Below are 26,713 nucleotides of genomic sequence, written 5' to 3'. Positions count from 1 at the left end.
CCTTGCTTGCGGTCCTTCAGAATTCCTGTCCTTTTCTACGTAATAAATTTAATGGACTGCCAATCCCGCAAATTTCGGTACGAACGTAAGGAAAAAAAATTATGGTGCCTATAAACTTGGCTAGCCCCTTTTTAGTCCTAGGAGGGCGAAAATTATGGATAGCCTGAGTTCACGAATGGTCTACACGAACCTCATGAGCCCAAAGTAAATGGCCTAAAAAGGGAGAGCTCAGACGGCACCAAATTAACCTTTGACGGTTTGACAGTTAGCCATGCCTCCGTCAACCTTGCCAACAAATGACAGAGGTGATAAATCGCTCCCTTTCCATATTAGGACAATGTCTGTACTGTTTGCCGCGTTCCCCTGACACACTTTATATACCCTTCAGTGCTAGTGCTCCCACATGCCGTCTGTGAGTGGTTATTGCACGTTGACGTCAAACATAAGCGGTGGTGATTTTAATGTGATAGAACCGTGTAGAATCATTGATATGAGGTTTGTGAGAGCACGATACCGACAAATTACACACAGACAGCTGGCTTTAGTGCAATGACTCCACAGTGAGTGGTGATGAGATGAGTTCTGGGCAACAATGCGGAAAGAAGACTAGGTACAGATCCTGTCAGAACTACGCCACCAGAAGACTGTAGGGTTGCTCAGCTGGCTTTGATGAACTGGCGGATGACAACAGCTGAGACTGGGGCAAAGGTTGCAGGCAAAGTGCCATCACGAACCGTCGGAAGCAGATTATTGGCAGGTGGGATGAGATTTCGTGTCGCCATGCGTCGCTTACTGCTGACACCATACTATAGGCAACAGAGACTATGAGAGACAGTGTAGGGATAGAGTCGAGTGGGAAATTTGGCAAAATTCTGTAATGTTCAGAGGTGAGTGTGTCTTCCGTTAGATCGATATCTCCGTATCTATAGTCGATCTGGTGAAGATCGCATGAAACAGCAAAACTCAAGACCTGTACTTCACCAACTTCTGGAATTATATTATTAGGATATAATGGATATGATAACAGGAATGATACTAAAATGTAAACTTTCACGGCCGGAAATATCATGTCCAGTATAATTATCCAGGCTGTTATGCCGTGGTCGGTTGACGAATTCTGAGGTGATTCCCAACGTTTCGTCTCCGACTGCGGGAGACATCTTCAAGGGGGTCCGTAGCTTGATGGAAGGTCCAACACACACACACTAGCGAGCCAGTGTGTGTGTTGGACCTTCCATCAAGCTACGGACCCCCTTGAAGTTGTCTCCCGCAGTCGGAGACGAAACGTTGGGAATCACCTCAGAATTCATCAACCGACCACGGTATAACAGCCCGGATAATTATAATGGACATAACAGGAATGCTTTCACAAGAATCTTCTAGCAGAAGATCTGAGAAGATTTACGGACGCATCCACTGACGAGAAGCTATTATCAGTGACATAAATGTCGAAACTGGTCTAGCCACCAAGCAGTGAATCTGAGCACTGACTATTAACGTTTGTAATTTAACTTAATGTGCTCACTGTTGCTCTGTGTCAACATTATAGCAGATATGAGTGAATGCAAGCCAGTATGTGGCAAGAATGGTAAACCCTGCTGTCCTACACTTCATGATCAGGTGACCAAGTGGCATATTCCAGCAGGATAATGCAAGACCCCAAATTGCAGTTCACGCCACCAACGCCTTGAGTAATGTACGGATCGTTGACTGATCGCCCAGTCCCTTGATTTGTCACCTATGGGGCATGTGTGGTATGCAATAGGAAGATGTATACTTTTATATCAGCCTCTAGCCAGTCATGAACGGGTACAACATGTGTTTAAGGCAGCTTCCTTCAAGATGATATTTGTAGCCTCTTTGCTTCTAAGCCACAACGATTTATGGAGTTTTCTGTTGTCTGTGGGTATCACATGTGATACTGATGTTGATAATGGAATGAAAGTGTGGTTAATTATTTCATGTTATATCATGAATATCTGCATAAAGTGGCTTGTGACTATATTGAGAATATTTCGGTGTGGAGGATGCAGGAAGTTATCTTGGATGGAGAGTCTTCGACAGACATGAAAGTAATTTCGGGTGTACCTCATCAAAGTGTGTTCTAACCCTTGCTGTTCATGTTGTATGTTAACGACCTAGTGGACAATATTAACAGTAACCTAAGTTTTCTCGCAGATGATGCAGTTATCTACAATGAAGTGCTACCTGAAAGAAGCTGCATAAATATTCAGTCAGATCTTCATAAGATTTCAAAGCTATGCAAAGATTGTCAATTTGCTTTAAATGTTCATAGATGTAAAATTGTGCATTTCACAAAACGAAAAAACGTAGTATCCTATAACTATAATATCAATAAGTCACGGAATAGGCCAACTCACACAGATAACTGGGTGTAATAATTTGAAGGGATTCAAATGGAAGGATGACATAGGCTCAGGTTCCAGACTTCAGTTTATTGGTAGAATACTGCGGAAATGCAATAAGTCTAGAAAGGAGATTGCTTAGGTATCACTCGTGCGAGCCAAAGTGGAATAGTGCTGAAGTGTGTGCGACCTGTACATCAGGGGATACTAATCGAATACAAGGAAGTTCAGCATGGATGGTCATTGGTTTGTTTGATATGTGGGAGAGCGCCACAGAGATGCTGAAGAATTTGAACTGGCGGACTCCTGAACACGTAAACTCTACCGGAAAAGCTACTTACAGAGTTTCAAAAATAGGCTGTAAATTATGACTCTAGGAATATTCTACCGCTCGCTGCGTATCGCTTCCATGGGAATCCGAGGACAAAATTAGATTAATTACACCACTCATGGAAGCATTTAAACAATCATTCTTCCCGCGCTCCACACGTGAATGAAACAGAAAAGAATCCCTAATAAATAGTACAATGGGATGTGCTCTCTGCCACGCACTCCACAGTGGTTTGCAGAGTTTACATATATATGCAGAAATACCCTGATCCTATAAATGTTTCAATTTGTTCAGTTAAATTTAATCCAAAAATTTAAGTCACTTTCCCCAATGAACATCATATTCAATATTTTCAGTTTCAGGACCTTGCTGACACATCAGTGCCTCTTTAAAAAGTATGTCGTGTTTAAAGGTCAACAACAGTTATATTTTTAATTTTTTTCTGGTGGTCATAAAGTACCCCCTTTGTAATATACGTTACTAAAAATGTGTTGAAGTTGCTAAGAATGTGTTAAAAGATATTTTCCTATTGTGGACCGTGCTAACACATCAGTATCTCTTTAGAAAGTGTGATTAATATAAGGCAACAGCAATTAACGAAATAATGTTTTTAAATTGTTTGTTGCATGGACATAAAGCACCCTCCACCCCTCCCATGGTAATAAAAGTTATGAAAAATGCTTTGGTATTGCTAGTGTTAATGGTGACGTCATAATTGGGAATGACAGTAGTTATTACAGAAAACGCTGAGGATTTTATCCACGTTTAATCGTTTATGCAGTTGGTGTACGAGAACGCGGGAAGTTGGGTCGTTACTGACTTCGCAGCATATCTTTTGAGATATTCAGATGGGATGGTGCGTGTCGAGTCGCAATTGCTGCTGTCTTTGTGTCCGTCACTGAATGGTGCCAATCTGAGACGGGCGCGCTCGGCCGCTGCCGGTTGCACCCCTCGGGCCGTCGCGTGGGCAGCGCGTGGGCGGCGGGCGGCCCTCTGACGTCACGGCGCAGCGCCACGCCCCCCTCCGCCGCCTTCCCCCACCACCGCGCCGGCGGCGGCGGGCGTCGTGCGCGGCTATAAGACGGCGGCGCGGCGGCGCCCGGGCAGTGGCGCCCTCTCTGCCGACAACGCCAGACCTCCCGACGCCGCCGCCGACGCCGCCTCCGACGCAACCCCACGCCGCCGAGCCCGCTGAGCCGCACCGGTGAGTGGCACTTGTTGAGCGGCGGGCGCGCGCCCCACACGAACATCACCGCCTCCAGGGCAAGCAGGCGCCGATCCAGGGTTCTGTTCTGGAAGCGCCCTTGCCCCAACCCCCTCAAATATAACTCGCTGTCACTCCCACTTCTAACATACTTTACATGCCTAGGATTCTGATAATAAAACTATTATGTTTCGATATAATAACAGTAATTTGTGTACTTTACAATAAAATATTTTGTAATAATAACAATTTGTTTATGGATACATCGGAGCTTAGTGCATCACTTTTGCACAGTAGTTCTCAACCTGGGAGTAATTATCCCTTGAGGGCTAAAACGTAATTTTCTGATGGGTAAAAACAACAGATTACAGTTGTGCTTTGGTCGCGAAGCTAAAATAATTTTTAAAAGATTAACACGTTTGTCATTATTTCGTCAGACCATATTACTAATAAGTTAAGTTACCAGTAATAACATTTATTCAAATACTAGCATTTGTGTGTGACACAACAGCTTGAGGAATGAATGTATGATCAATATCTTCCTCGCATAGTCCACTCACGACAGACACACTTTGTACCACGATCTACGACAGTACAATTGGGACATGTACATCACATTTGCTTAAACATCGCATGAAAATTCGTTCTCTGTTGTGGATAATTCCCGAAACAGACCAGAAACTGCTTTATTATTCAGTTCACAACAATAAAGGAATTTCACCTAACTTCAGCTATGTATTGCTGCACAGCTGTAGGGCTACATTGTCATTACTATTATTATTATTATTATTATTATTAGTGGCAGCGTCATACACAAAGCTTAGCAGTCTACACGGGGAAGGCTTTTTCTTTAAGGCGTTTGCGCTTATTTTCAGGAAAGTCTATTTTATTTTTTTCCTTTTTCTGTGGAAGGTCTTCCCCTTTCTGCCTCGCCTTACTCAGCTGCTTGTGGTTTGGAGGTTATGACTGTGGACTCACGAATTGTGTCGGATTTGTTGTTGATAGCAGGCAGATCGGTTTGTGATGGGGAGCCTTTCCCTGGTGAGACAGGAATGTTTTCTGCAGGTGGCCAGAGTAAGAGATTTAGCCAGCAGCTAAAACGTATCCTGTCTTAAACATAGATTATAATTTCCAGTATTTCTACCCCTTTTCACCCTTCATGCTATTTTATTCTCCAACAACCGAAAATTTGTAAAATCATATATGTAAAAATATGAATGCTTTTACTAATATGTTCTCTGGGAGGGAAGTGTTTGGGGGAGGGGGAGTGTTGTCGTGACTCCGTCGTTCAACTATCTCCCTCCCTCCCCACCCCCCCCCCCCTTCTTTGATCCTTGCATGACTATGACTGCAAACAGCAAAGCCAAATACATTCATAGTGGTAATCTTTTTCAAAGCATAAATAAACATGGACAAAAGAATCTACTGCCTGAGAATTCTCAGGATTTAAGAGCAAGTTACGCATGACTGAAATGGTGAGATTTTCAAGAAAAGGTACTAAACGAACACGAAGTCGTAGTATTATGTAGGTTGAGTTAACCTAACGTATTTCAGGAAATTGTTGGAAGTTCTGACTGTTGGCTAAATGAAACAATACTGACAGTATAGTTTCCCTTGTAAGTTTGATTATTAATCATGGTATAAGGATGGTACGCAGAAATATATCCAACAGTGGATGAGATTGTAAAATTGCCATTTTTATGTAACTGATTTGTTGAATTTGAGGACGAATGGTGCCCTAAAAAACTTCCCAAGAGGTGCACAATACGTATTGTATCTTAAACGTTTGATTATTATCGCCACAATATATTTTGGAACATATATTACTTTAACAGATTTGTAGCTGGCAACCACATTTCATTAGTATCTGACAACTACATCTTTTTATATTATTAATATGATTATGAATATCAGTTTTTTGAGGTAATGATCTGAAATAAAATCCTCATGTAATTAAATCAACCGTATCGCAACGAAGTAGGAAATACCGTTAATAAAAATTTACAAAAGAAATTTATATTCATATGTCCATAATGTTGTGTCGCATTCAAAACTAAAAATTTGTAATAGAAAAAAAGAACAATCCCGTCTGATGTCAACAAAAATGACAAAACAAAAACTGCTTTTGATTAAAATTTGTAAGAATGAAGAAACAGGAAATGAACTTAAAAACAACTTTAATGCCTTCTGTAAGACTTTGCTTAAGCAGGGTGATTTAGCTATACATACCGCTGTTGTTTTATGCAATTCGCAATGTTATAACCCTGCCTCATAAACTGCGCACGAAATTTTCATATTCTCTCACTGGCTACGCGCGAGCCATTAATCCTACTGAAGAAATGACCAAGACATTTTTGTAGGCAATTTAATACAGTTAAATATTGCACTGCGTCACATTTTCGCTGGAGGCCGTAGTTTTCGAGTTATTCAAGAAAAACGAACAAAAGCGACTTTAAGATGCACCTCCACTCGCACATTCAGCCCCCACCGGACTGCTAGTATCTTGTTCATGACACTCCACCCTGCAAGGGAACAAAAATTTACGAATGCCGATTTATTCTCCGTATTAGACCTTTTTTTACTCTGCACTGACTGGCCTTATTACGCCACTGGCTTACTCGAGGACTTACAAATTGTAAAATTGACGTTTATGTGAATTTTAACGTAACAGTTTTGTGGGTTTTGACAGTATAAAACAAACTGTTACATCGTAATATTTGTCAGGCCATCTGATTACGAAACTATCGTGCCTATTAGGATTAAGTTTGGACCCAATTGTCAACGTAATTAGTTTTAGCGTAACGTTTACAAAAGGCAATTTTCGTTTATTACCTCCACGGGCACGTTTCAATGAATAAAGATGAAATAGCCGCCCATGTTGATGGCGTAATAGCTCAATAAAGAGAGAGAGGAATAAGTTCGAATATCGGGAACAGTTCGTATAGTCCGAAGTTTTTGTACAATAGTAGGAGGGAGTTCCACGAACAACATACTAGAAATCCTGAATGGAGAAGGATGAGTATGGGGTGAAGGTGCGTTTGAATGTCACTTGTGCATGTTTTTCTTGAATAACTCGAAAATCGTGCCTCCAACGAAAACGTGTCTCAGTGCAAAATTTAACTACGTTAAATTTCCTACAATAGGGCCTTGCTCATTCTTTTCTATGGGACTTTTCGTTTGCGTCTAGCAAGCGACAGAGTATGAAGGCCAGATTTGACATTGCGGGTTGCATAAAACGACAACGGTAGGGGCAATTTAATCATCTTGTATAAGAGGTAGTCAAATGAAAACGAGATAGATGGGAAACAAGTAAGAAAACATTTTTCCACAAATTGTCAAATTGGAAGTCGAACAGCAAGTTACATAAATGACGATGACAACAAACGTTTTTCAAGTAGACTGATCACTGTAGGTGTCCAACGCTTTTATTGTGTGTTACATGCGCAGTATGTAAACTGGCAACGCCACCAACACACAATACCACTAAGCTATGAAGTATTGTGTGAAAAATAATCGCCGTAACTATAGATACATCTATCCCACTGTGAGACAAGATGGTCAACGCCTTCATGGAAAAATGTTTCCGTTGCCTACGGAACCGTGATTGAACCCAGGCGTGCATCTCTTCGACCACCGTGCTTCAGGTGACAGCCGAAAGCATTTTTCCATGCATGCACTGACCGTCTTGTCTCACAGTGGGATGAATGTGTTAAGCGTTATGACGATTACTTTTGAAGTAACAAAAAGTTTACTTACTTTTTCTATGTTAAATTAAAAGGAAGGTCAGCGTTGGTCGTAATATTGATGTTTTATTGATAGCAGAATCGATTTTTGATCACATAGTGATCATCTTCGGTGCTGTACACATTAAACTCAGACACTGGTCAAAATATGTACAGCACCGAAGATGATCTTAATGTGATCGAAAATCGATTCTGCTATCAATAAAACATCAATATTATGACCAACGCTGACCTTCCTTTTAAAATAACATATATGGTCGTGGTGCACACAGCACTCCATGGAGTCGCCAATCAATACTTTCTCCATGTGTCTCGCTTCCATTTGACTGCCCCTACAAACCATCACATCCGGTAAAATTAACTGATGTACTGTTTTAGTTTCGTACCTTTGTTTTTAATATTAACCCCCATAATTAAAGTTCAACATAATTTGTTTATGAAAATTACATTTTTGAGTTTTTGATTCAAGAGGATCCCAAAGCTATCAGTCGATTAGGTGAGTACGTGAAATCTCGACAGTCAGTGATAAATTATTCTAGAATCGCAGAAAACCACTTATTGAAATGTGCGAGAACTATGCAATGATTTAATATTCTGTACTCAATATTCCACTAGGAGGCATGTGCCTTGCATACACCCGTGGGTGCAGTTACAGTGGCGTAACTAAGGTATGATAGGAGGGGGGCGTGGCATGGGCACTGTTTCTGTGGGGGCAAGTTTTGAAACAGGCAACAAAATGAAGAACGGCACTATAAAGGGGAGGAGGTATAGCGATGCAGGTGGCGAAAAAGAAAGGAATGGATTGGAAGTCACTAAAATGGCGAGAGGGTGGAGAAATATCTTGAGGGGGATTTGAATTCGTCTGCGTTTAGTAAATATTTCACGACACCCACTTTCCACTGGTGCAGAGACTCTTCTTTTGGCTGCTACATGAATCCACTCCCGTCAAACCAGGTGAACCAACCCAATGCAACTGTAAAGAGTGTACTTTACTTTTACTGTTTCGAATTAAACTGTGTGTTTTTCCACGTTTTGAATTCTATCATACAAATAAAAGTTACATATTGGCGAAACTTTAATGGTGAACATTATGATCCAGAAATACGTTACAATACCAATATATTGGTTTGTTTGTAATGTAATTATAGCTTCAGTAGTCCATGTCTCTACCGTGGGTAGGGGGGGGGGGAAGGGGGGGAAGGGGGGGGGAGGCGTTAGTATGTGCAGTTTATAGCAATAGTGTCACCTGTAAACACTGCAGTACTTGAGCTGTGTGTCATTACGAGAGTTGTATTGCTTCAGGATGGTTCGGACAAAAATGACGTACGATCAGAGGCTCTCTATAGTCACTCTGATGGAGCAGGACCTGAGACAGATGGACGTCGTAGCGAATGTCGTTGTGACTCAAAGTGATGTCTATAGAATATGGAACAAGTTTCTAGCGACAGAACCAGATGAGAATCGTCGCAGATGCGGCCTCAGAAGTAAAACTACAGGTGTTCAGGTCCTACATCTGCGTATAACACAAAACAGAAACCCTGAACACAATCCTACGCGTCCATAGTAGCAATTACAAACAGCTACAGGAGGGCAAGTGCCAATACAAACGATAGAAAATACGTTCCATGAGCGGGGATTACTTGCCAGAAGACCTCTCAAGGATCCACCTCTAAATCGGTTTCGGACAGGAGCTCGTGTCACACGCGCCCGGATCCATCCTTTGTGGGCTAGGCAGCAGCAGTGGGATACAACACTCCTTTGTGACGAGACCGGTGTCAGTCTCCACCCGGGCAAAATTGAAATTCGTGTGTCGAGGCAACGAGCACATTTACATACTAACTATATCGTAGACCACCAGCCTTACTAATATATGGGAGGATGACTGGCGGCAAGTATCGCGAAGACATCTTTGCACGCGTTATGGCTCCATTTGGTGAACCTATCGGAGCGGGATTCACGCTGATGGAGTACAATGCACGCTCCTTTCGTCACAATCTTAGTAAACCTTTCTTGTGGAGTATAGAATTAGTCGGATGGAATGGTCTCCGTAGCCTCCTGATCTCAGCTGCATTGGCAATCCGTGGGACATGCTAAAACGAGTGGTTTGTAATCGTCCTGTCTCACCAGAGACCTTTCAGGGCATCATAGAGGCCGCTGTGGAGGAATGGGATAATCGCCCACATGCTTATCAAGACAGTTTGGTAAGGGATATGGCCAACTGCATTCAGAAGTGTCTCTAGTTACGAGGAGGGCCAATTGGTTCATAAACAATGGGTTATGCAAGATGACAGAAGAAATTGTGGCGTTTGTAGTGGAATCTTTCGTAATTTTTTTGTGTTTATCGTGTTTATTTTTATTTCCTTATGACTGCACCTGACAGAACAAAATCAGTTTTGTTTCCTGTTAAGTGCGGTATTGATAAAAAAGCGACATACAACATTTATTTTTACCACTTTATAAACATAATTATTGAAATTTGTAACGCTTAAATCATTATGGAGTCTTGTTGATCTCAGTAGAGGGATAATCTGGCTATGTAACAGTGAGGATTAGACAAATGAATTCTTCTACGAGATTCCAGGAATGTTTCAGACTATTCAGTTAAGCTTAACACACTGAATGTCATATTCGATATTTTCAGGTTCAGGACCTTAGTTACACATCAGTACTTTTCTAATACGCGTATTGTGAGTAAAAGTCAACATCAATTAACAAATATGCATTTTAAAAATTGTTTTGTGGTGGTTATAGTACAGCTGGTAGCATATTTTACTGAAAGTGCCTTAATACTTCCAGGAGTGTGCCAAACGATATTTTGAGGTTCTGGACCCTATTTACAGATCAGCATCTCTTTAAAAACAGTGTTGTTAATATAAGCCGGCAGCAAAGAGTTTTACTTCTTTCATTTGTTTTTCATCTCTGATAACATACACATATACAGTGTAATTCCTTAACTCTAATGTCTATGTACTTCCCGCACAACTTGAACAGACGACGCTGAAGAAACCAATGATCAGAAGATGACCTAATATCAAATAAAATTAAGGGTGAAACTCCGAATTTCTCCTTCCCCTCCGCTTCCTCGACACCAGAAGTGACTTGCTGGCGTCATATATAGATATTTATAGGTTACGCCTTTTATTAATAATTCTGCAAGCCGTGGACTGATTATGAGTAGAATTCATTTGAGACGTATCGTGTTTTAATAGCATTATTGAGCGTGTTCGTTACTCTGTGTGTCTGGTTATGAATTAATAAGACAATGGAGTCCCTCTCGTTCACTGCATATACCTTATGTTGATGTCGATAGTATCTAGAAATGAGGCTCTTTGAACCATCGTATTATACTTTTGGAACCAGCCTCCGTTTATGAAGGCATGGGTAGAATTCGCAGAGCAGGTGCAAATCGGTGCTGTTGGTTAGGTTTTCGGTTAAAAATGAGATTTACAAGTAAGTTACATGCAATTAATGCTGCAGTTTCTATTTTGAAAATTCACCTCTGTCACAATCGGATGATTTCTTTGTGGGCCTATTACTTTCCATTTTACAATTACTTTACTTCTACATAGCCCCGAATGACCTGATTTATTAATACATTGGGATACCAAAAAGGCATCGACAAGTAAAGGAAGTGAATATCAGACATCTCAAAGAGGACTTACGTTTGCAATTAAGACAAGAAGCTCTCAACGAATAATAAGAAGGAAAATGGGTAGCATCTTTTGCTTCTACATGGTAAATTTCTAGTTTTATAATTTCACTCATTGTTAATTCTACTGCAAACGAATTTATTGTTACTCTGTCTAAACGTGACCTACTGTGAAGTGTTATACAGCTGAAGAAGTGGGAGACGGAAATGATATATTCTTCAGATATCGATAACGTTAAAATTGATTCTGAGTCCGTAGCAATACATAACATTCCTTTTTCCTTTGTCTAAAACTTTACAAATTTTTTTCGAAGTTGCATGTCATAATATAAAGTTACTTCAAACACGATTTTTAATTTTCTGTCCAGTCCTTTTTTTCGTCGTGTTGCCGTTAACTCTTTTAGGTCTGACCCATAACTCCTTCCTTGGTGATTGTTATCAAATACGTTTTTCAGTTCTGAGAATTAATAAAGACTCAGAGACCTTTTGGGAATACAATGGGTGTAAGTACCATTTACACCGTAGTTGAATGGTATTCCTATACTAAAATTTAGCCACTATTTTCCTTTTTTAAGGAAATAATTCTTTAATTGGGACGACATGATCGACTGACATTACTCTCTTGTGTGTCTGTTCTAGGAATGAGAAACGAAAATGGGTTTATTTATCTCAGTGTCTAATTCCTGTAGTTTTGATTTTTTTTTCACTCTAATAAGTGACAACGATTATTGAGCTGGCGCTCAGCCACCTAGCAACTTTTAGGGAACTTTCATTCCGTTGCGTTTGTGGTTAAAGGTGATATTAATTCTGGCAAGGGGCCTACCCACCTGTCAAGTATTTGCTGTTAAGCATTCGCTGAAGATAAAGTGATATGTTTATTGATTCTGGGTAATGTTTAAAGTAGCCGTTGAAATCAAAACGTTGTACCATTTAAATGGTTATTTCTTCATACGTTATACATTTTTGTGATGTATACTGTCAACCATCAGTACCAACCACGATGTTATTCACGTATCCTAGGATACACTTTCTGTGAACAGAGTATTATCGTTTCATTTTAGAACGATTTTAGGTCAAATAATGACACTGAATGTATGCTGTTGGCTGATGTATCACCTATGCATTTCAGAAGAAATTACAAGATATGTCACTCTGAATATTGCCTATCACGTATCTGTTCTATTTTCACTTTAGAGTTCCTAGAGCAGTTATTTAACATTTCAAAAGAGACACAGACAGTTAATTTGTAACCCCAGCTTAATCAGTTGCTTGTTCACTAACAAAGCATCAATGCTTTCACAAAGCTAAGGTGCTCACCGTTCTTCTACTGGAAAATATGGTGGCACGTCTATTCATGTACGCGAAGCTAAGGCTTTGTACACATTTTCTTTAATGTAATTATCTCAGGGGAAATAGTGGATAGACGGGCTGAGAGGATTTGTAACGTTATTTCAGCGACTACAAAACCGAGACAAATTTACAAAGAGCTTGGAAGTACACTGGTGTCCAAAATTAAAGCAGCAAACCGCTATTTCTCCGTCTTGTGTCTAATTCACGATATAATCATACAAACTGTCAACCAGACGTCCTTGCGATCGTGTTCTGCACAGAAGATGGCATTTCGGTCAACGGACGACCATGCCAACGATGACGTCAGGGCACTTATGAAACGAGGTAGTATTTGCTGGGTAGGCCCGCACTCACAACCGCTGTGTGCGCAGTCACACACGGTGTAGTATGGCACAGAGAAGATGCCTACTAGATACTCTGCGGTGGAGGACCGTAGAAAGAAAGAAAGCTGGACAGTCGCAAACTGATGTGGCCCGATGGCGTTATGTGAATCGTTCTGTTGTTTCTCTGATGTGGTGACAGTTTATAGAGACCGAAATGTATCCCGAAGACCAGGGCAGGACCGACCTAGGGTGACTTCTGAAGAGAGGGCCGTTAATTGGCTGTTAGGGCACGACAGTACTGCACTGGTATTGCACGGCAGCTAGCATCTGACCTCGCAGCATCCACTGGACGTGTTGTATCGAGGCAAACGGTGTTCTGAAGGCTTCGGCCAACTGGCCTTTATTGTCAGACACCTGCTGTATGTCTACCACTAACGCATTTTGATAGAAGGGAACGTCTAGATAGGAGTCATCAACGTGCTACCTGGACACTCGACGAGTGGGCCAATGTTGTTCTCACAGATGAACCCCGATTTAGTCTGGAGAGTGATTCTCGATGAATTCGCAACTAGAGGGAACGTGGAACACGATTTCGGGAGCCAAGCATTGTGTAAAGAGACCAATATTGAGGAGAATCCCTGAATGGTGTGGGCGGGGCTATGTTCACCACTCGAACCCCTCTTCATAAAATGGTTGAACTGACAAGGTTTAACTGCTTCCAGGTATCTTGGGACCTCATTAGCGGTTGTTGCGGATACAGACTGCGTACTGATGGGCGATAACGTTCGACCTCATAGAGGATGGATGGCTGATGTTTTCTTGGAAACTGAGGATACTGCGCGCATGGCGTGGCCTGTTCGCTCGCCCGATTTGGGTCCCATGGTGCATGGCTGGGGGCACTGGGTAGGCGGCTTGCATCGTGTCGGCATCTACCAATGACTCTCCAAGACCGCGCTTAGCTCTTCAGGGAGACTTATAGTATTGCTTCATAATTATCGCTTTCGCCTGCGAGAGCGCAGCATTGTAAATAACATCGTTAGCTTGTTCGCATTCCGTGCTTTTTAACACACTTGTATATTCCGTGACTTTACTAATGATTTTTTTTCTGATTGTAGACTATAGAAGGACTTATTTTCAAAGGAAGGGTACTTCTATAGTTAAAAAAGAGACGACAGCCGCCGTTGCTGCGAGATATAAAAAAATATTAATTTTTGTCACTACACGCTCTTGTAAGAAGCTGAATATATACTGTAATAGTTGCACATTGAGACGAACGTCTATATGAAATAGTAATTGCTGTCTTGAAAGGTAAAATTTTCGTCTGTTTTGAAGTGAATATTACGCTCATCTTTCCTCTTCTAGTAATTACGATACGAAGTGCAATAAAGTAGAGGACTTAGGATTTTGAATGTTGGGTAGTACTGTGCGGCTCCTCTTTAATATCACAGTCTTTTGGAATGAACAGATTCTCTTTTGTGAAAAGCGGAAATTTGTGGAACTTGCCCTACCGACTGTGTCATAGTTGTTCAGAATCGTATCCGTCCGACTTGTTCTTCAATAACAGCGTCAAGAATTATTCACGGCTACATTACGATACAGATCTTGAAAAGCTCTTTCTTATGCTGGCTGCTAAGAAGAACTTGAACCTTGAGTGCACTCGACTGCACTCCGGAAAAGCCACGCATTACTGAAAAATTAATAATTCACTCTTTTTCAGCCAAGAAGACAGTAATTAAGATCCACAGCACTAAATATTTTATATTTGATGAAAAGGTCAGTTTCAATTTTCAAATTATAGAGTAACACCAAAGGACAGATTCACAGGCGACGATTCCATGGGGCCTGGGGAGCCCGAGCCCCCTCAAAAATTCGTTTGGGGGGCGGAGCCCCCCCTCCCCCAATAATTTAAGAAAATTTCTATTTATATTACGCTTTGTAAAATCACAAACTTATGTTGGAATTGTATATTTTCCTTGTTTGACGATAGTTACCTTTTAAAATACATTCAGTAGCGAGTTAAACAAATACTTAATACAGTAGTAAGCAGGTTAACTGAAAACGAGTGGTGGGAATCATGACAGTGTTACGGTGCTGCGGGCACACTTACAATTTGTCCCCGTGCGTAAACCTTCGGGTAAAGTCTGGCGCCGGCGGGCCAGCGCTGCGGCAGCGACGACATCAAAAGGACTGGAGCAGAAGCGCCTGGAACCCACCGCCTAACGTCGCGTTGGCGCTTCGAGACATTATGACGCCGCGGCTATGTAAAGCCCACCCTGCCGCCGCAATCATTCAGTGTGAATAGTTTCATTCAGTGCATGCTGCAGATGTGTTTAGTGTTCCGACTTCAGTGGACTATTTTATATGACAATAATTTATTCATTTACTTTAGTCTCTTAGTTTATTGTGACTTAAGTTTTCAATGGATGAGTTTGATACCAAAAAGGCACACTTGCAAGTTAATGATACTGCAAGTCAGCCTCCAACAATTATTGTGTCGTCAACTGCTTCGTCGTCTTCAGGCGAGAACTGTTCACAGCCGATATCGCTAATAAAAAACAACTGGTCTTAAAAAACATGCGTGGTGTAAGAAAGTACATTACACAAGAACCTGCAGTTGGAGAAATGTTATGTGAAGTAGTGAAGTGCATTAAGTTTCTCCAAGTAGTTTCAATCACGAGAGCAACAGCAGAACTTTCATTTAGCGCCGTTAAATTCTGAAGTCATTTCTCCAATCAACAATGGGACAGAAGCGATTGAACAACTTGGCTGTTCTTCATGACCACCGAGGTGTATTGGATGAATTCGATATCCGACCAGTCATCAACGACTTCATATTCAGTAATCAAGTCAGACGATGGACATTTGCACCTTCATAAAGACACTGTAGCCCTAATAATGGCATTTAGAGCAATATTAAAATTTTTGTAAAATAGAGAATTAAATACATCCATAATGTTAAATTTTCAGTTTCGAAGTATTAATAATAGTTTAGTATTGTATTACTATATTAATATAGTATTGTATTAGTTATTTTGAATTACCTAAATATTTTTAGGGTGTAAGACCAAATTAAAAGCCACTATTTACATACTTTTTGACTGAAAGTATTAGGCATACTGTATTAACTTCATTAACTGTATTAAAGCATTAACTTTGAGAGATTGTTTTTATTTAATGAACCCTGAGCCTTATTCAAAGTAAGCTTAAATTAGCTTTTTCGCTTATTAATCAAAGGGCTGTTACTGTGCGATGGCAGTATTTTATGTTTTATTCTTTTAATGATAGTTTAGGATTTACTTAAATATAATTTCAGTCTTTTTAGAGCTGTATATTCACTGCTCTGTAATAGTCTATTAGCATGACTATTATTGTAAATTAAATTAGCTTTTTACGAAAATACCGTGCGTGTTTATGTTTTGTTTCTTTTTCCAAAGTCAAAATATGTGTCAGGCTTGTCGAGTTTCCCGGAGTGTCGAGTTATCCAGAGTCCAGTTTTCGGGGCTCTAATGTTGATCATATGACTCTAAAATGCTTAAAAACACTTTAAGACTCACTATTTTTTTATCTAAAATTTAGAAAATTTCCCTGGGCAAGACCCCCAGTGTGCCCCCCCCCCCCCATACAGCTTTCTCTAAATCATTTACTACTAGGAAGGAAAGAGGACCTGGTAAGAGTAGGGAACAGTAGTTACAATTAATTTTGCAGCGGAAAGCTTCGAGGTTGCCTGTCTGTTTGTTCTTTTTGCTCTTATCAGGAATACTTAATAATTTTTCTAGTGGCCAAGGGAGGGTTATTAGAGACTGAACCGTCGTTGTCAGGCCTGCATTGCTGCCACAAGTGGTCACATCCCATGCTGAACACATTAACATTTGTCGGAGAGTATGTGCAAATCTGTTAAATTGGGAAAAACGAAGAATATTTTTTTTGTCTAGTGTTAGCCAGGTTGCAGTTATCTACGTTCTGTATTCCTTACATTATCTCTTATACTATTTCCTGTTTATACTGTTTCGAGGCAAAATAAACGCAAAATTTCCGTTTGTTGCTTGTGTCCCCTTTAGGCTGGACGGATGCTCTGATTAGGATTGGAGGGCTGTCGCAAAACCGTCGTGTCTTTTCCTCAGGCAAACTGCCCAACAACTGTTGTAACTGAGCCACGATAACTTGGTCACTGCCACTGGGACAGAGTTGACATCCGTGACGGTCCCACACATGTTTCACTGGGGACAGATATGGGGGCTTGCTCTCCATGGGAGTATTTAAACATCATACGAACAGTTCATAGAGGGTCGAGTCGTGTGCGGACGAGCGTTGTGCTGCTGGAAAATAGCACCATGATACTGACGCAAGGAAGTAGCATGTCTGTGACATACTGTTGCGCCGTCACAGTTCCCTCAGTCACTACTAGCCTTGATCCAGCGGTTTACCACACCATGACGTCACGAGTAACATTGCTGTGCCGCTCCAAACTTCTTACCAGGTTTCTGCCATAGTCGCCGACGATGGACAGCCTGGGTAATGCAGGACAAAGATTCATCGCTGAACACAATGTGACACCATTCATCCATGCTTATTACACCAACTGCAGAGGTCTGTGTTGTGGTGTTAACGGTAATTTTTGCGTGGGACGGTAAGTCCCTAGCCCGGCTGCAGCTAGTCTCCGACCAATGGTGAGGGAGGACACAGAATTTTGCAGGCATCCATTACGTCTCTCTGATTCTAGGTGCAAATGTGAAGGTATTACGATGTGCTTGGTGCACATTACCGCTGTCCTCCTTTGTGGTGGTCACATGTGATCGATCTGAACCTTGACGACGAGTGTACCAGTCCTCACGAACATGGGGCCACAGTCGCATCCGAATAGCCCAAAAATTTAGATATTGCACGACTCGGTTAGCCGGCCAAATCTACATTCACATTGCGGCTCTTTTCAAACTGTGTCAGATGCTGGTAACATTGTCTCACACGAGTATGCGATATCCCCGTGTCCTTTACAGTGATCACTCAAGGTCTGACGCTGTTCGCGCCGCTTATATAGACTACGAGGTCTGATAGTAACACGAGATACATATACAACTGATGTGGTCTAGTGGCAGTTCTACCGATGTCTGTACACATACGAAGTTACACTGACGTCCGACCATGTCTTCTGGGCGTTATACTTTTTTGCGAGTCCTCATATATGTTTATCACACTATACTCTAGACGTTACCTTACAGTGTGTGGTGGCGAAGACCACTAGTATTACCGCTCATTACAGTTTCATTTTCAGCTGATGTGCGTGTAGAACGATTAAATCTTACGCTTCCAGAGTTTTAATTGTTCACACATCAAAAAACGTTTTGCATCACCTCGGTTCCGAGGGTTCCGGAACTGTAAAGAAAATTGGAATAGAGATCAACATAAACATCATTTCTACCCTTTTAATTTCTCATGAAAACCACACGTTGGATGTTGTACCACCTTTAGACTACAGAGGTGGTGGTCCAGATTGCTGTGCACACCTCTAATACCCAGTAACACGTCCTCCAGCACGTATGCCTGTATTCGTCGTGGCATAGTATCCACAAGTTCATCAAGGCACTGCTGATTGTCCCACTCCTCAACGGCGATTCGGCTTAGATCCGTCAGAGTGGTTGGTGGGTCACGTCGTCCATAAACAGCCCTTTCCAATCTGTCCGAGGCATGTTCGATAGGGTTCATGTCTGGAGAACATGCTGGCCACTCTAGTCGAGCGATGTCCGTACCCTGAAGGAAGTCTTCCAAAAGATGTGCAAGATGGAGATGCGAACTGTCGTCCAGGAAGACGAATGCCTCGCCAATATGCTGCCGATATGGTTGCACTATCGGTAGGAGGATGGCATTCACGTATCGTACAGCCGTTATCGTGCCTTCCATGACCATCAGCGGAGTACGTCGGCCCCACACAATACCACCCCAAAACAGCAGGGAACCTCCAGCTTGCTGCACTCGCTGGGCGGTGTGTCTAAGACGTTCAGCCTGACCGGGTTGCCTCCAAACACGACTCCGACGATTGTGTGGTTAAAGGCCTATGCGACACTCATCGGTGAAGAGAACGTGATGCCAATCCTGAGCGATCGATTTGGCATATTGTTGGGCCATTCTGTATCGCGCTGCATGGTGTCATGGTTGCAAAGACGAACTTCGCCATGGACGTCGGGAGTGAAGTTGCGCATCATGTAGCCTATTGCGTACAGTTTCAGTCGTAACACGACGTCCTGTGGCTGCACGAAAAGCATTATTCAACTTGATGGCGTTGCTGTCAGGGTTCCGCCGAGCTATAAACCATGGGTAGCAGTCATCCACTGCAGTAGTAGCCCTCGGGCGGCCTGAGCGAGGCATGTCATCCTGTCTCTCTGCATCTCCTCCATATCCGAACAACATCGCTTTGGTTCACTCTGACACGCCCGGACACTTCCCTTATTGAGAGCCCTTCCTGGCACAAAGTAACAATGCAGACGCAGTATTGACCGTCTAGGCATGGTTGAACTACAGACAACACGAGGCGTGTACCTCCTTCATGGTGGAATGACCGGAACTGATCGGCTGTCGGGCCACCTACGTCTAATAGGCGCTGTTCATGCATGATTGTCAACATCTTTGGGTGGGTTTAGTGACATCCCTGAACAGTCAAATGGACCGTGTCTGTGATACAATATTCACAGTCAACGTCTATCTTCAGGAGTTCTGGGAACCGGGTGGCGCAAAACATTTTTTGGGGGTACTTGCATAACGCCTCTAGCAGCGTTTGCCACTGATGTTGGATGACCATTTCCATAATGCTTTAGCGTTTACAAAACGAACCCATGACAAAATGAGTCGCTCTTCTTTGGATATTCTCTATCCCCTCTGTTAATGTTATCTAGTAAGGATCGATGACTGAGGAGCAGTATGAAGCATCGGTCGGATGAGTGTTTCAGCAACTACCTTGTTCGTCTTTTGGTTTGCTGGGGAATAGGACAGCCTGTCAGTCAACAAGATACAAAAAAAATTGAACTAAATGACAATGTTTTGAGTGATAATTCACAAGCTACAAGTTCATTTTCTAAATATGGCAGCAAAATCAGGATTAAAGGGTTCAGTTGAAGAAGCAAGAGAATATACGTCGAATTAAAAAGCTCGTTCCACAAAGAAGTAGCACCGACATTCTTCACTAAAATTAATAGAGTTATGAAAGTTCTAGAAAGCGAAAGAGCATGTGGTGTTAATGGCATTTGAAATATAATTCGGAAAAGTTGTTTCAACTTAATAATTAACGTCCATAGTAACATACGTAACAGACAAGTGGCACAGGATATTATTCCAGACAGATTAAAATAATGCAAATTTTAAGCTTCTTTATAACGAAGGTGGCGAGAAAGGAAAATTGGAAATTGGTGGTAAGGTCTTATGGGACCAAACTGCAGAGCTCATCTATCCCTAAGCCTACATACCACGTAATCTAACTTAACCTAACTTACGCTATGGACAACACACACACACACACACACACACACACACACACACACACTCACACTCACACTCACACGCACACATGCCCGAGGGAGGACTCGAACCTCCGACTGGGGGAGCCGCACGCACCGTGACAAGGCGCCCGAGACTACGCGGCTGGACAAGAAAGGGTTTAGTAATTATCGTCGAATTTCCCTACTGACATTTTTTCCAAAGTATTCGAAAAAATAATATAAATAGTAGTCCCACACGTAAGTAGAAACAATTTACTTAGCGTATCACAGTTTGGATTCCAGAAGGGTCGCTCAACTTAGAATGCTATTTTCATCCTCGTCCACCAAATATTCAAGCCTGAAATAATAAAATAACGGTATTTGTTGTGAGCGTTCCAACGCAGCTTATGCTATAGATCAGGTTACACTATCAGAAAAAAATCTCAAGTTTTATGGAATTGATGGATTTACACACGACTGATCTGAAACATCTTAACAAACAGAACGAAAATGGTTATGCTGAATAATTCCGGCAATTAGCAATGAAGCACACTCTTCGTAAGCCGCTATCGCGGTATAGAAACTTATTGCTGGAACAATAAAAGTTTCTATCCTGCGGTCACAGCGTAGGAAGTGTGTGCTTCATTTCCAAACTTAAAGACCGCCCCACAGCACATGTGTACCTTACAGTCCAGACAAGTTTGGAAAGGTAGAATATTTTAGTGACTGGGGAGAAATCACGAAAGGAGTCACTCAGTCCTGTTCCTTACTTATGTGAAAGACTTTCCACTTAAGTCAGTAATCGAAATTTGTGCTTTTTGCAGACTATACTGGTGTTATATTAAATCCCATTAAAGAGAAACCAACATATGATATTGTTAAGGTGTTTTACGAACAATTGTTAAGTGTTCACCTGAAAATTTGGTAACCCTAAATTTTCAGAAAACACGCTGTATTCAATTCTATTCAATAAGTAGGGATATATCCCGTTTATATAATACATGGACAGGAGTAAGTAAGTAGTGTAATTTTTGCTGAAAACTTGAAATGGACTAAGGGTATTACTGAAGTTGTCAAATAATTAAGATCATTTATTTTTGCTTATCGTAGAATTGCTAGTCCTGATATATTTTACATATTTCCACTCATTAATGTACTATGGAATAATTTTCTGGGATAACGCGTCACCTAGGAAGGATGTACTGACCGCACAAAAGCGAAGTTAGACTAATGTGAGGGCTATTCGTTTATATAGGTCCTATCGGCCGCGAGATGCAAAACCGCACTGAACATCAAAATCCTTTATTTGAAACAGTTAATTACTCCTTCCAGCCACTACCCTACATAATCGCCACACCAACTTCCATATTTGTTTTAGTGCTATACCATATTTCGAACACCCAAGTCATAGAAGGCAACCTGTGCTTTCCGCCAATTCTTTACACGGGTAGGATGGTCTGCAACTCTTTATATGTGCCAGAATGTTGTCTTCATAGCCAATGGTTCATACGAGCAGACTTGAAAATAAGAGGGAGCCATGTTCGGGGTATACGGTGGGTGGTCAAAGTCTTCCCATCAAAAACGCTGCAGAAACGTCTTCATTCCCCCTGCAGTGTGCGACCGAGAATTGTCGCGAAGGAGGAAATGCATGGGAGTTACGTTATGTGACCTGGATGAAACCAGGCGATATCTGTCAGAAGGCACGGGTAAAATTTCTAGGCATCTTTACGTTCTCACTGAAAGGAACTGAAGAGTGACATGACGCTATCGACGGGCATATTAGAGACACTGCCCAACACATCTGTGCGTAGCTTCATCGGATTATCACTGTGGTTACCATTTCACGACCGCTCGGACCTTAATAAACCAATACCCCTGTATGTCGTGTTAACCCGTAGTCTTCATATGGACACCACTCCAAGGAGTCAGGCGTTACAAGTTCACCATTACAATACATATATACTGCAGCCTGTGGCTAAGCTATGCCTCCGATATATCTTTTCTTCCAGAGTGCTTGTCCTGCAAGATTCGAAGGAGAGGGAGTCTGACGTACCGGCGGAAGTAAAGCTGCGAGGATGGATCGCGAGTCGCACTTGGGTAATTCAGCCGGTAGAGCACTTGTCCGCAAAAGGCAAAGATCCTGAGATCGTGTATCGGTCCGGCACACAGTTTTAATCCGTCAGAAAGTTTCATAACAGTCACACTCCGCTCCAGAGAGAAAAATTCGTTGTGGAAACTCGTCATAAATAATGCACTACAATTTGAGAAAAATAATGATATCACTACCCAAAACATTAGAGGAAATAAATGACCTTTATCACCGATTATTAAGGCTGTATGTGACTTAAAAAGAAATTCAATATACAACAATTTTTGAACGTGTGCCTAATACAGGTAGCAAAGCAAGTCTAACTTCTAACATAAAATCCTTTCTCCTGGACAACTCCAATGCCTTGTGTTCCAAGGAAGAATTTCTATTGAAAAGTCGGTAACCTGTGAAAGAAAAAAAACAGGAAAAGAAAATACTAGTTCTTTTACATGTAATGGTACGAGTAGCACTAAAATTTTATGTCTTCATTAACGTTAACACAAACCATGTATCATTTATGCCTGTAAACTGAGTCGGTCCACCTCATTTAGATAAACTGTCAGATGAGCATCTCCTTAACACCAGTGATGGGTTGGGCTTTGGATCATCTCTGTCTCCGGTGTTAATGTTACGTAGTAATGGCACCAGAAGAGGAAAGATAGTCTAGAATTGGTCGGATGAGTGTTTTGTAATCTACGTCGCATTTTCGTGTGATTCAACCTATGAATCGAAGTCTTCTGTCTAAAATACCCCAAAAGTAGTTTCATATCTTAGCAATCTCTGTAGTTCACTGTCTGTCGGTTTATGGGCACATGTTACATTTATTCATGATGGAGGTTTATTGACAGTCCGTGTCTCAAGTGTCGAACGTTTGTGAGTCTTCCTACAATATTCCGGTATCGAGAATTTCCTACATGCATTAGCATTACCCACTCAGCGCCACGGAGACCCCAACGTTATCCATCAGATAAGCAGGTGTTGACAGGTGTGAAAATTACCGAACTATCAATTTAATAAGTCACAGCTGCAAAATACTAACGCGAATTCTTTACAGACGAATGGAAAAACTGGTAGAAGCCGACCTCGGGGAAGATCAGTTTGGATTCCGTAGAAATATTGGAACACGTAAGGCAATACTGACGCTGCGACTTATCTTAGAAATTAGATTAAGGAAAGGCAAACCTACGTTTCTAGCATTTGTAGACTTAGATACAGCTTTTGACAATGTTGACTGGAATACTCTCTTTCAAATTCTGAAGGTGGCAAGAGTAAAATACAGGGAGCGAAAGGCTATTAACAATTTGTACAGAAACCAGATGGCAGTTATAAGAGTCAAGGGACATGAAAGGGAAGCAGTGGTTGGGAAGGGAGTGATACAGGGCTGTAGCCTCTCCCCAATGTTATTCAATCTGTATATTGAGCAAGCAGTATAGGAAACAAAGGAAAAATTCAGAGTAGGTATTAAAATACATAGAGAAGAAATAAAAACTTGGAAGAGCAGTTGAACGGAATGGACAGTGTCTTGAAAGGAGGATATAAGGTGAACATCAACAAAAGCAAAACAAGGATAATGGAATGTAGTCGAATTAAATCGGATGATGCTGAAGGAATTAGATTAGAAAATGAGACACTTAAAGTAGTAAAGGAGTTTTGCTATTTGGGGAGCAAAATAACTGATGATGGTCGAATTGGAGACTGGCAATGGCAATGGCAAGGAAAGCGTTTCTGAAGAAGAGAAATTTGTCAACATCGAGTATAGATTTAAGTGTCAGGAAGTCGTTTCTGAAAGTATTGGTATGGAGTGTAGCCATGTATGGAAGTGAAACATGGACGATAAATAGTTTGGACAAGAAGAGAATAGAAGCTTTCGAAATGTGGTGCTACAGAAGAATGCTGAAGATTAGATGGGTAGATCACATAACTAATGAAGAGGTATTGAATAGAATTGGGGAGAAGAGAAATTTGTGGCTCAAATTGACTAGAAGAAGGGATCGGTTGGTAGGACGTGTTCTGAGGCATCAAGGGATCACCAATTTAGTATTGGAGGGCAACGTGGAGGGTAAAAATCGTAGAAGGAGACCAAGAGATGAATACACTAAGCAGATTCAGAATTATGTGGGTTGCAGTAGGTACTGGGAGATGAAGAAGCTTGCACAGGATAGAGTAGCACGGAGAGCTGCAACAAACCAGTCTCAGGACTGAAGACCACAACAATAACAATTCGTAGTAATCTATTGCGAATAATGATCGCCCTAAAAATTGCTTCAGAAACTATTTTTACATTTAAATCTACATACAGACTCCCTAAATCACAATACCACGCATGGCGAAAGGGGCCTTGCAGTGTTAATCATTCCCTTTCCTGTTCGAGCCGCATTAGAAGCCAGGGAAAAACAAGGTCTACGAGGGGCGTTCAGAAAATAATGCAACACTTTTTTCTCGGCCATTTGTGGTTGTAAAAATGCAGAATTTGTTGTGGGACATCGAGGAATATTCTCGCTTATGCCACTGTAATGTTATGAAGTTCCGATAGGTGGCGTCGCTATACGTAGCCTTCAAAGTACCATCTGTGACAGTGGTGCGCTCCAAGCAGAGAGCTGACATTTGAATTTCCTTTGGCGGAAAACCAGAGCGTCGCAAATATTCATAGGCACTTGCAGAGTGTATACGGGGACCTGATAGTGAACAAAAGCACGGTCAGTCGTTGGAGGGGAGGCGTCTGCCTTCATCGCAGCAAGGTCATGCAAACCTGTCCGATCTCGAGCGTGCTGGCCGGCCGCACACAGCTGTGCAGTGTTGGAACGTGTGGACACTCTCATTCGAGTTGATGGAAGTATCACAGTCAAACACCTCGCTGCTCAACTAGACGTCTCCGTAGGTAGTGCTGACACACTCGTCCACCACCTGGGCTACTCAAAGGCGCGTACCTGCTGGGTCCCTCTCCGCCTAACAGAAGACCACAAAGAGCAACGAAGGACCGTCTGCTTCACCCAATGAAGAATGCGTGCCACGTGCAGCAGTGAGTGAATGTGGGCAGGTTACTGATGCAGTAAGACGTAGGCTTCGACGTAGACGAGTGCAGTGGTACCATGGGGGCATACAGGCCCTCTCACTAATGTGGCGTAAGGTGGTCGAACTGAACGGAGATTATGTTGTAAAATAGGATTTTGTAGCCAGAAGTGTCGAGAATAATATGGTGTTACGGGAATCCTGAATAAAACCACTCTGCTTCGAGGCAAAAAAAAGTATTGCATTATTTATTGAACGCTCCTCGTATATGCTTCCGTACGAATCTGATTGCACTAATCCTGCCTTCGCATTCCTTTCTCGAGATGTACGTTGATGGCAGTATAATCGTTCAGCAGTCTTCAGTAATTGCCGGTTGTCTAAATTTTCTCAATAATATTCCGAGAAAATAACTTCCCTTAACTGGAATAATTCTAGGAAAATGTGGCTCATCCATGAAGGAGACCGCGTACAGAACACTAGTGCGACCAATTCTTGAGTACTGCTCGAGTGTCTGGGATCCCTAAAAGGTCGGATTAAAGGAAGACATCGGAGCAGTACAGAGGCGGGCTGCTAGATTTGTTAGCGGTGGAGTCTATCAACACGCTAGAATTACGAAGATGCTTTGAGAAAACTTGTACGAATCCCTGAAGCGGAGACGATGTTCTTTTTGTGGAACGCTACTGAGAAAATCTTAAGCACCGGCATTTGAAGCTGAACTCTTACCTCCAAGAATTTCCGCTCACGGAGTAAAAAATGTTCAAATGTGTGAGAAATCTTACGGGACTTAACTGCTAAGGTCATCAGTCCCTAAGCTTACACACTACTTAACCTAAATTATCCTAAGGACAAACACACACACCCATGCCCGAGGGATGACTCGAACCTTCGCCGGGAGCAGCCGCACAGTCCATGACTGCACCGCCTGAGACCGCAGGGCTAATCCCGCGCGGCCTCACGGAGTATTTCCGTAATATTCGTCTGTTGGTCGTACCTACTGGTAACAAATATACCAGCGAGCCTCTGAACTCCTTCAACGTGGACGCACAAATTAAGTGCCACAATGCTATTTCAGTTTATAAATTGTCTGTTTTGTTCTTTTGTAAAACACATACGAGCTACTGGACGTAGGCAGTTATTGCGTATCTTACACTTAACACCCATAGCAAGATTGTGGAACGTCAAATTA

General features: G+C 41.9%; 1 protein-coding gene across 1 annotated transcript in view; it reads left to right on the top strand.

Annotated features, from left to right (window-relative positions):
* The first annotated feature begins 3,814 nt into the window (after window positions 1-3,814).
* LOC126416478 (thyrostimulin alpha-2 subunit) overlaps window positions 3,815-26,713 on the top strand; it is a 344,465-nt gene continuing 321,566 nt past the window's right edge. The window contains exon 1 of the mRNA XM_050084216.1: window positions 3,815-3,901. The gene's annotated coding sequence lies outside the window, so the exon portion shown is untranslated. The remainder of the gene's footprint in view (window positions 3,902-26,713) is intronic.

Source organism: Schistocerca serialis, chromosome 8 (genome assembly GCF_023864345.2).
Source record: "Schistocerca serialis cubense isolate TAMUIC-IGC-003099 chromosome 8, iqSchSeri2.2, whole genome shotgun sequence".
NCBI classification, from domain to species: Eukaryota; Metazoa; Arthropoda; class Insecta; order Orthoptera; family Acrididae; genus Schistocerca; species Schistocerca serialis.
The sequence above is the reverse complement of the archived record's forward strand: the minus strand, read 5'-3'. Positions and strand labels throughout refer to the sequence as shown.